Source organism: Rattus rattus, chromosome 10 (genome assembly GCF_011064425.1).
Source record: "Rattus rattus isolate New Zealand chromosome 10, Rrattus_CSIRO_v1, whole genome shotgun sequence".
NCBI classification, from domain to species: domain Eukaryota; kingdom Metazoa; phylum Chordata; class Mammalia; order Rodentia; family Muridae; genus Rattus; species Rattus rattus.
The window spans coordinates 88,997,683-89,006,686 of record NC_046163.1 but is presented as its reverse complement, the minus strand read 5'-3'; positions in this window follow the sequence as shown (position 1 = coordinate 89,006,686).

The window sequence follows — 9,004 nt, the reverse complement described above, 5'->3', positions numbered from 1 at the left end:
ACCAGAATGGTTGCTTGTAACAGAAAAATTGGTCTTACCTCTAATCTCAGGTGTGTTGGTGCTGGTGGCAACTGGCTTTCAGCTCTGGGCACAGGCAGAAACTGGAAGGGTCCTGACCCTACCGCTCCTAGGTTTCTGTGCCCAGAGGGCACAGAATGCACTAAGTGGCTTCCTCTAGGGTCAGGAATGTGAGCAGAAGTTGTTGTCTCCTCTGAGCTCTCAGTGTTGTGCATATTTCTAGGAGTCCTGCTCTCTCCCCTATGGGATATGGGTACAGAGAATTGTGGGAATTGTTCAGCTCCAGGCACAGGCAGAAACTAGAAGACAAAATGTTTTTAAAATATGCTTTGAATATAATATCATTACATCAACTCCCCTTATCCTTTGCTTCCTCCAAATCATCCTGTAAACATCATCTTATTGATATTAAAATTCATGGCCTGATGTTTTCAAATTGTTTTTGAGTGTTCCTAATTTACACATATAACTTATTCCATCCATATGATGTTAGTTGTATGTTTATGTTTCTCAGGTTCACTTCTTGGCAGTGGATAACCTAGGGAAGACTATGTCTCTTGATCTCAGCATTTCTTCATCCTTGTAGTTTTCTGTCTAGTGTTGAAACATCATGATCTTTTCACTGTACTGTGAATACTCAATCATAGAATGGTAATGTTTGTATCCATCTTTTTTTTTTTTTTTTTTTCAGTTTCTCCATAGTGGTTCATTCTGTTTACTCACTATAGAAACATGACACAAATATGTTTTTTTCTTGTTCTGTACTTGAATGTATCCATGTAATCATGTTTTCCAAGTGCTTTGGACAAAGCTTATATGCTGAATTTTTCCAGTCCTTCTTAAATAAAATCTCAGCTACTTTTCCAGGAATCCATGTACTTCTTAACCACACACATTTGTTCATAGCATTGAAGTTGACTACATATCATTATTCTAGGTGAAAAGATTTACTCTATCTGTTGTTTTCAACATTGTTGCCCATAGTTCTATAATGTAACAGAAAACATGCAGTAATAACTGTATTATGGTATGGCAATCTAGTAATCTTCAGAACAAGACTGTTCTCCTTTGTGAGGTTTATGGATGTTCCTTCCAATGTACAGGTACAAACTAACTTAGTTAGAAGAACTGACTTAAAAGAAATAAGGAAACTGTGTGTTAATACTTTTAATTAGTCAACATATTTTGACTTGTATACCTTTTCAGGAAAGCAACACAGTGCCTTATTTTTATATAAATGGACCATTATAGAAAAATGACTTGATCTTCGTCCTGGATATTCAAAGAATCCAGCAGTATATATTGTTGGGGTTTCACTCACCTTTTGAGTAACAGTCAGGAAGAAGATTCCAGAGATGAATTAAAACAATACCAATAGCAATTTTTTGAATTGATGTTTAGTTTTATTTCATAAAAGATATGGTCTAGACAGTATGTCAAACATGATCTCCAATGCTGTTTTGAGTTTTTTAATAATTTCACTCTGTGCTTTTTCTGTTCAGATACAAATTGTCTTATTATGAAGTTATCTGTTGATGGTAGAAAGGTTGCAGTTACTTTAATATACATATGTTGCACATTTTTTGTACATAAACTATTGATGCTCCTGACAAATTATATGGACTGCAACCCAGAAAACATATTGATAAAAAAATGTCTCACAAATTCAGGTAAGATGGCACAGAAAGTAAAAGACAGATCCCTCTGCTGTAGAAAAGATGTGAAAGTAGAAATCATGCTATGGTTTTAAAATGGCAGTTTCCTTAAACAGTGTGCACTCTATTTCCCAGTGTTTAGTGTGCACTTGTATTTCTGGAATACTCAGAGTACTACATGTTAACTAGTGTTATTGGAATGGCTATGATCAAATCAATAAAGTATAATCAGGTTGGTATTCTGGTGATAACAATGTAGATAAATCCAGCAAGCTATATTGTAGACAAAAAGAACATGAAATATTCTCTAGTAGGACAAGAATATATAATTTGTCTTTTCCACAAAAGTAAAGCTTGTTAAATTGTAAAATAATTTAAAATAAACATGTTAGTCAGGAGGGTTCATACTGGAAATCTTTCAAAATAGAAAATTCTAGTAGATAGAAATCTTCTAAACATGATTGTGAAATATCAAGATTGTAGTTCTTTCAATTAATATTAGCTCTTTGCTTCTCACTTACATGATTGTAGGGATCACTGTTTTCCTATAACTGTAGATTGCTTTTTTTCCCCCAGCACTTTATGGCTTCTGTCAATTTAAAATTATTTTCATGGAATGAGCTATTTTATTTAAAAGAGTAGTAAATTATTCAATATCACTGCTCTGGTACTCTGTGTATCATGTTATTTCAGATTACTAAGCCTATGGTTTATTTGAATTTGTATGTTAATTATGAGGTTACAATAAAATGTACTTCTGTAAATACTTTATTTATAATTAAATATTCTTGAAACTATTCTTCAATATTTACCTGGAAATTATTAGGTGATAAGTCTTGCTATAAACCACTAAGTAGTTTCAATTTTTGTTTGCTTCATTTACATGTCATCAATATGCTTAAGAACTACCTTTGCTATACACCTTCTAACAGTACTGCATTATAATTTTCAAATTAGCAATATTAGTGAATGATAGAGATGTCATAGTAATATTTTAATTTTTATTTAATAAAATAAACAATAACCTTAAGTCCACTTTAGTGGATTTCGGATATTTTATTTTCTCAAGGATTTATCCAAATAGACTTTCCTTTTTCTTCCAAATGATTTGTCTAAGGTTTTATAGATGTATTTTATGAATATATTCCATTTGATTATAATTTATTTGCCAAAACAAGTATCTCTATAAGTCATGATTTTTAAAATATGCCACTGAGATATTAAAACAGATCTTAACTTTGATCAGGGGATCCATTAAATTGTTTGCATAGCAGTACCATATGTGATATATCAACTGTAACTGAGATAAGATTTGTTTCAGTTTATGCTGCTCCATAATTATCTGCACAATATATTGGTTTTATAATGGCAAGACTGAAACTAAATATGGAATTTTAGGACTACCCATAACAACACCATCTATTTCTTTAATGATGGCATTAATCATTTCATCCTGGTATGAATTTGTGTTATCTGTGCAGGAGAAGGGTAATATTAGGATATTCCATTTGAATTTCTATATCTCTGTGGCACTGAATTCACAAGGAAAAATGATGATAATTATTCTTACAATTATGGTTCAATCATTTCAATTATGCACTCAGGAAAGCAATGACAGAATACATTCATTGACATTTTGGAGGGACTGCATGTTTTATGTATACTAGAACTCTGTTAATCACCTATACCTATATGCTCACACTCTCACTAAGAAGTTCTCAGAGCATTTCAATCCACATGATTTGAAAATAAAATCAGAGATAATATCTAATTGGTCATACATACATATTTACATAAATATACACACTATACACATATACATATGTACATTATATATTAAAAAATATATGGCATATAGCATATAGTGCATAGAATATAGTGTATAGGATATAGGATAACAAAAACCATATACCATTAATCATGTATCATATATCATATATCAATCATATATTATATTATACATTATAAACTATATACTATATACTATAAAATATGTATTACACATTATCCATTATACTCATTGTATATACTCATGTGTATTCTGTGTGCATATGTTTGTATGTTCGAAGCATTTTTGGATAGTCTTAAAACTAGGAATATTTTACAGCAATCTAACTTCAGTAAATTGGGGGATCAAGTAATATTCAATTGAGTCTGTCACATCTATCGAGTTCGGCTGAAATTCAGAGGAGAAGATCTTAATATAAATAGATGAGAATATGTAGCATTTGATTTCCCTTACACAAATAAGGTCACCTGAGAATCAAGTGAAAATCATTAATGTCTTTGATAATCTTATCTGACATACAGGGAAACAGGTACATTCAACCTGAAACAGTCACAGAAGTCCAAGGAATTCTGGCCCTACATAAACTTCATGCCTGTAATAAAATAGTCAACTAGTGACCATGCAAATTCCTGTATGTTTGTCAAGTTTCTAGTTTAAAATGTAAAGTATAGAAAGCACTCTCTCCTTTATCTCATTCTTCTAAACATCAGTTGTATTTGCTTTTGTTGAGTTCTGGCTTGTAATCACAAAGGACATACTCATGAACTATATCAGAAACTCTACTTCCTTACAACTTCATTTCTTTTTGTTCTAACCCTGCATCTGTATATAACAAAAGCATGGTTGAACCTAATAGGATGCATCTGTCCAAGGCATATGTGATGGAAAATAATCTATTCTTCCCACAAACAGGCAAAGCAGCTACACTCCTATTTTTTTTTGTTGTTGTTAATGAATTAAAAGTTTAATTCTGAACCATTTTTATAACCGCGTCTGGTGAAGCATTGTATCACGGCAGGTTACAACAACTTTGGGAAAAGGCAACTGTATACTGTCCAAAACAAGAAGGCTCAAGTAACACCTCTTACTGATTTACCCCACCGCACGTATCCCCAATAAAGTTCTTGTTCAAAAACATGAACTAGGGCCCGCAGCAGCTCTCTGCTCCCAGAACCCGTGGGAGAGATACCTTACCGCCTGGTCAGGTGGGCACTCCTGAGGCTGCAGAGCAGAAGAGACCACCAACACTGCCCACGCCTGCCCACATCCCTGACCCAAGAGGAAACTGTACAAGGCCTCTGGGTTCCTGTGGGGGAGGGCCCAGGAGCAGCAGGAGCCCTGCCTGAGACACCGCCTGAACCTGAAGGAAACAGACCGATAAACAGTTCTCTGCACCCAAATCCCGTGGGAGGGAGAGCTAAACCTTCAGAGAGGCAGACACGCCTGCGAAAACCAGAAGAGACTGCTCTCTGCACACATTACTGATTCCAGAGGAAAACACCGAGGCCATCTGGAACCCTGGTGCACGGAGGCTCCCGGAAAGGGGGGCGCAGATCTTCCAGGTTGCCTCCACCGCGGAGCGCCCGTGGGCAGCACCCTGAGAACGAACTTGAGCCTGGGGGCCACAGGTAAGACCAACTTATCTGCTGCAAGTGACTTCCCTGGTGAAATCGGGACACACAGAGGCAGAATTCCTCTAGGACCGGACATGTCCTGTGTTTACCGGAAGTCCCACACCCGGATCCCGCCCGCAGCAGCTCTCTGCTCCCAGAACCCGTGGAGAGATACCTTACCGCCTGGTCAGGTGGGCACTCCTGAGGCTGCAGAGCGGAAGAGACCACCAACACTGCCCACCCCTACCCACATCCCTGACCCAAGAGGAAACTGTACAAGGCCTCTGGGTTCCTGTGGGGAGGGCCCAGGAGCAGCAGGAGCCCTGCCTGAGACACCTCCCGAACCTGAAGGAAACAGACCGGATAAACAGTTCTCTGCACCCAAATCCCGTGGGAGGGAGAGCTAAACCTTCAGAGAGGCAGACACGCCTGCGAAACCAGAAGAGACTGCTCTCTGCACACATTACTGATTCCAGAGGAAAACACCGAGGCCATCTGGAACCCTGGTGCACGGAGGCCCCGGAAGAGGCGGCGCAGATCTTCCTGGTTGCTGCCACCGCGGAGAGCCCGTGGGCAGAACCCCGCGAGCGAACTTGAGCCTCGGGACCACAGGTAAGACTAACTTATCTGCTGCAAGTGACCTGCCTGGTGAACTCAAGGCACAGGTCCACAAGAACAGCTGAAAACCTGTAGAAAGGAAAAACTACAGGCCCAAAAGCAGAACACTCTGTCCCCATAACTGACTGAAAGAGAGGAAAACAGGTCTACAGCACTCCTGACACACAGGCCTATAGGACAGTTTAGCCACTGTCAGAAATAGCAGAACAAAGTAACACTAGAGATAATTTGATGGCGAGAGGCAAGCGCAGGAACCCAAGCAACAGAAACCAAGACTACATGGCACCATCGGAGCCCAATTCTCCCATCAAAACAAACATGGAATATCCAAACACACCAGAAAAGCAAGATCTAGATTCAAAATCATATATGACCATGATGCTGGAGATCTTCAAGAAAGACATGAGATGAACTACCTTAGAGAACAAGTAGAAGCCTACAGAGAGGAATCGCAAAAAATGCCTGGAAAGAATTCCAGGAAAACATAAATAAACAAGTAGAAGCCCATAGAGAGAGACACAAAAATCCCTGAAAGAATTCCAGGAAAACACAATCAAACAGTGGAAGGAATTAAAAATGGAAATAGAAGCAATCAAGAAAGAACACATGGAAACAACCCTGGATATAGAAAACCAAAAGAAGAGACAAGGAGCTGTAGATACAAGCTTTACCAACAGAATACAAGAGATGGAAGAGATAATCTCAGGAGCAGAAGATTCCATAGAAATCATTGACTCAACTGTCAAAGATAATGTAAAGCGGAAAAAGCTACTGGTCCAAAACATACAGGAAATCCAGGACTCAATGAGAAGATCAAACCTAAGGATAATAGGTATAGAAGAGAGTGAAGACTCCCAGCTCAAAGGACCAGTACATATCTTCAACAAAATCATAGAAGAAAACTTCCCTAACCTAAAAAAAGAGATACCCATATGCATACAAGAAGCCTACAGAACTCCAAATAGATTGGACCAGAAAAGAAACACCTCCCGTCACATAATAGTCAAAACACCAAACACACAAAATAAAGAAAGAATATTAAAAGCAGTAAGGGAAAAAGGTCAAGTAACATATAAAGGCAGACCTATCAGAATCACACCAGACTTTTCGCCAGAAACTATGAAGGCCAGAAGATCCTGGACTGATGTCATTCAGACCCTAAGAGAACACAAATGCCAGCCCAGGCTACTGTATCCTGCAAAACTCTCAATTAACATAGATGGAGAAACCAAGATATTCCATGACAAAACCAAATTTACACAATATCTCTCTACAAATCCAGCGCTACAACGGATAATAAATGGTAAAGCCCAACATAAGGAGGCAAGCTATACCCAAGAAGAGGCAAGAAACTAATCGTCTTGGCAACAAAACAAAGAGAAGAACAGCACACAAACATAACACATCCAAGTATGAATATAACAGGAAGCAATAATCACTATTCCTTAATATCTCTCAACATCAATGGCCTCAACTCCCCAATAAAAAGACATAGATTAACAAACTGGATACGCAACGAGGACCCTGCATTCTGCTGCCTACAGGAAACACACCTCAGAGACAAAGGCAGACACTACCTCAGAGTGAAAGGCTGGAAAACAACTTTCCAGGCAAATGGTCGGAAGAAGCAAGCTGGAGTAGCCATTCTAATATCAAATAAAGTCAATTTTCAACTAAAAGTCATCAAAAAAGATAAGGAAGGACACTTTATATTTATCAAAGGAAAAATCCACCAAGATGAACTCTCAATCCTAAATATCTATGCCCCAAATACAAGGGCACCTACATACGTAAAAGAAACCTTACTAAAGCTCAAAACACATATTGCACCTCACACAATAATAGTAGGAGATTTCAGCACCCCACTCTCATCAATGGACAGATCATGGAAACAGAAATTAAACAGAGACGTAGACAGACTAAGAGAAGTCATGAGCCAAATGGACTTAACAGATATTTATAGAACGTTCTACCCTAATGCAAAAGGATATACCTTCTTCTCAGCTCCTCATGGTACTTTCTCCAAAATTGACCATATAATTGGTCAAAAAACGGGCCTCAACAGGTACAGAAAGATAGAAATAATCCCATGCGCTATCGGACCACCACGGCCTAAAGCTGGTCTTCAATAACAATAAGGGAAGAATGCCCACATATACGTGGAAATTGAACAATGCTCTACTCAATGATAACCTGGTCAAGGAAGAAATAAAGAAAGAAATTAAAAAACTTTTAGAATTTAATGAAAATGAAGGTACAACATACCCAAACTTATGGGACACGATGAAAGCTGTGCTAAGAGGAAAACTCATAGCGCTGAGTGCCTGCAGAAAGAAACAGGAAAGAGCATATGTCAGCAGCTTGACAGCACACCTAAAAGCTCTAGAACAAAAAGAAGCAAATACACCCAGGAGGAGTAGAAGGCAGGAAATAATCAAACTCAGAGCTGAAATCAACCAAGTAGAAAGAAAAAGGACCATAGAAAGAATCAACAGAACCAAAAGTTGGTTCTTTGAGAAAATCAACAAGATAGATAAACCCTTAGCCAGACTAATGAGAGGACACAGAGAGCGTGTCCAAATTAACAAAATCAGAAATGAAAAGGGAGACATAACTACAGATTCAGAGGAAATTCAAAAAATCATCAGATCTTACTATAAAAGCCTATACTCAACAAAACTTGAAAATCTGCAGGAAATGGACAATTTCCTAGACAGATACCAGGTACCGAAGTTAAATCAGGAACAGATAAACCAGTTAAACAACCCCATAACTCCTAAGGAAATAGAAGCAGTCATTAAATGTCTCCCAACCAAAAAGAGCCCAGGTCCAGACGGGTTTAGTGCAGAATTCTATCAGACCTTCATAGAAGACCTCGTACCAATATTATTCAAACTATTCCACAAAATTGAAACAGATGGAGCACTACCGAACTCCTTCTATGAAGCCACAATTACTCTTATACCTAAACCACACAAAGACCCAACAAAGAAAGAGAACTTCAGACCAATTTCCCTTATGAACATCGACGCAAAAATACTCAACAAAATTCTGGCAAACCGAATCCAAGAGCACATCAAAACAATCATCCACCATGATCAAGTAGGCTTCATCCCAGGCATGCAGGGATGGTTTAATATACGGAAAACCATCAACGTGATCCATTATATAAACAAACTGAAAGAACAAAACCACATGATCATTTCATTAGATGCTGAGAAAGCATTTGACAAAATTCAACACCCCTTCATGATAAAAGTCCTGGAAAGAATAGGAATCCAAGGCCCATACCTAAACATAGTAAAAGCCAT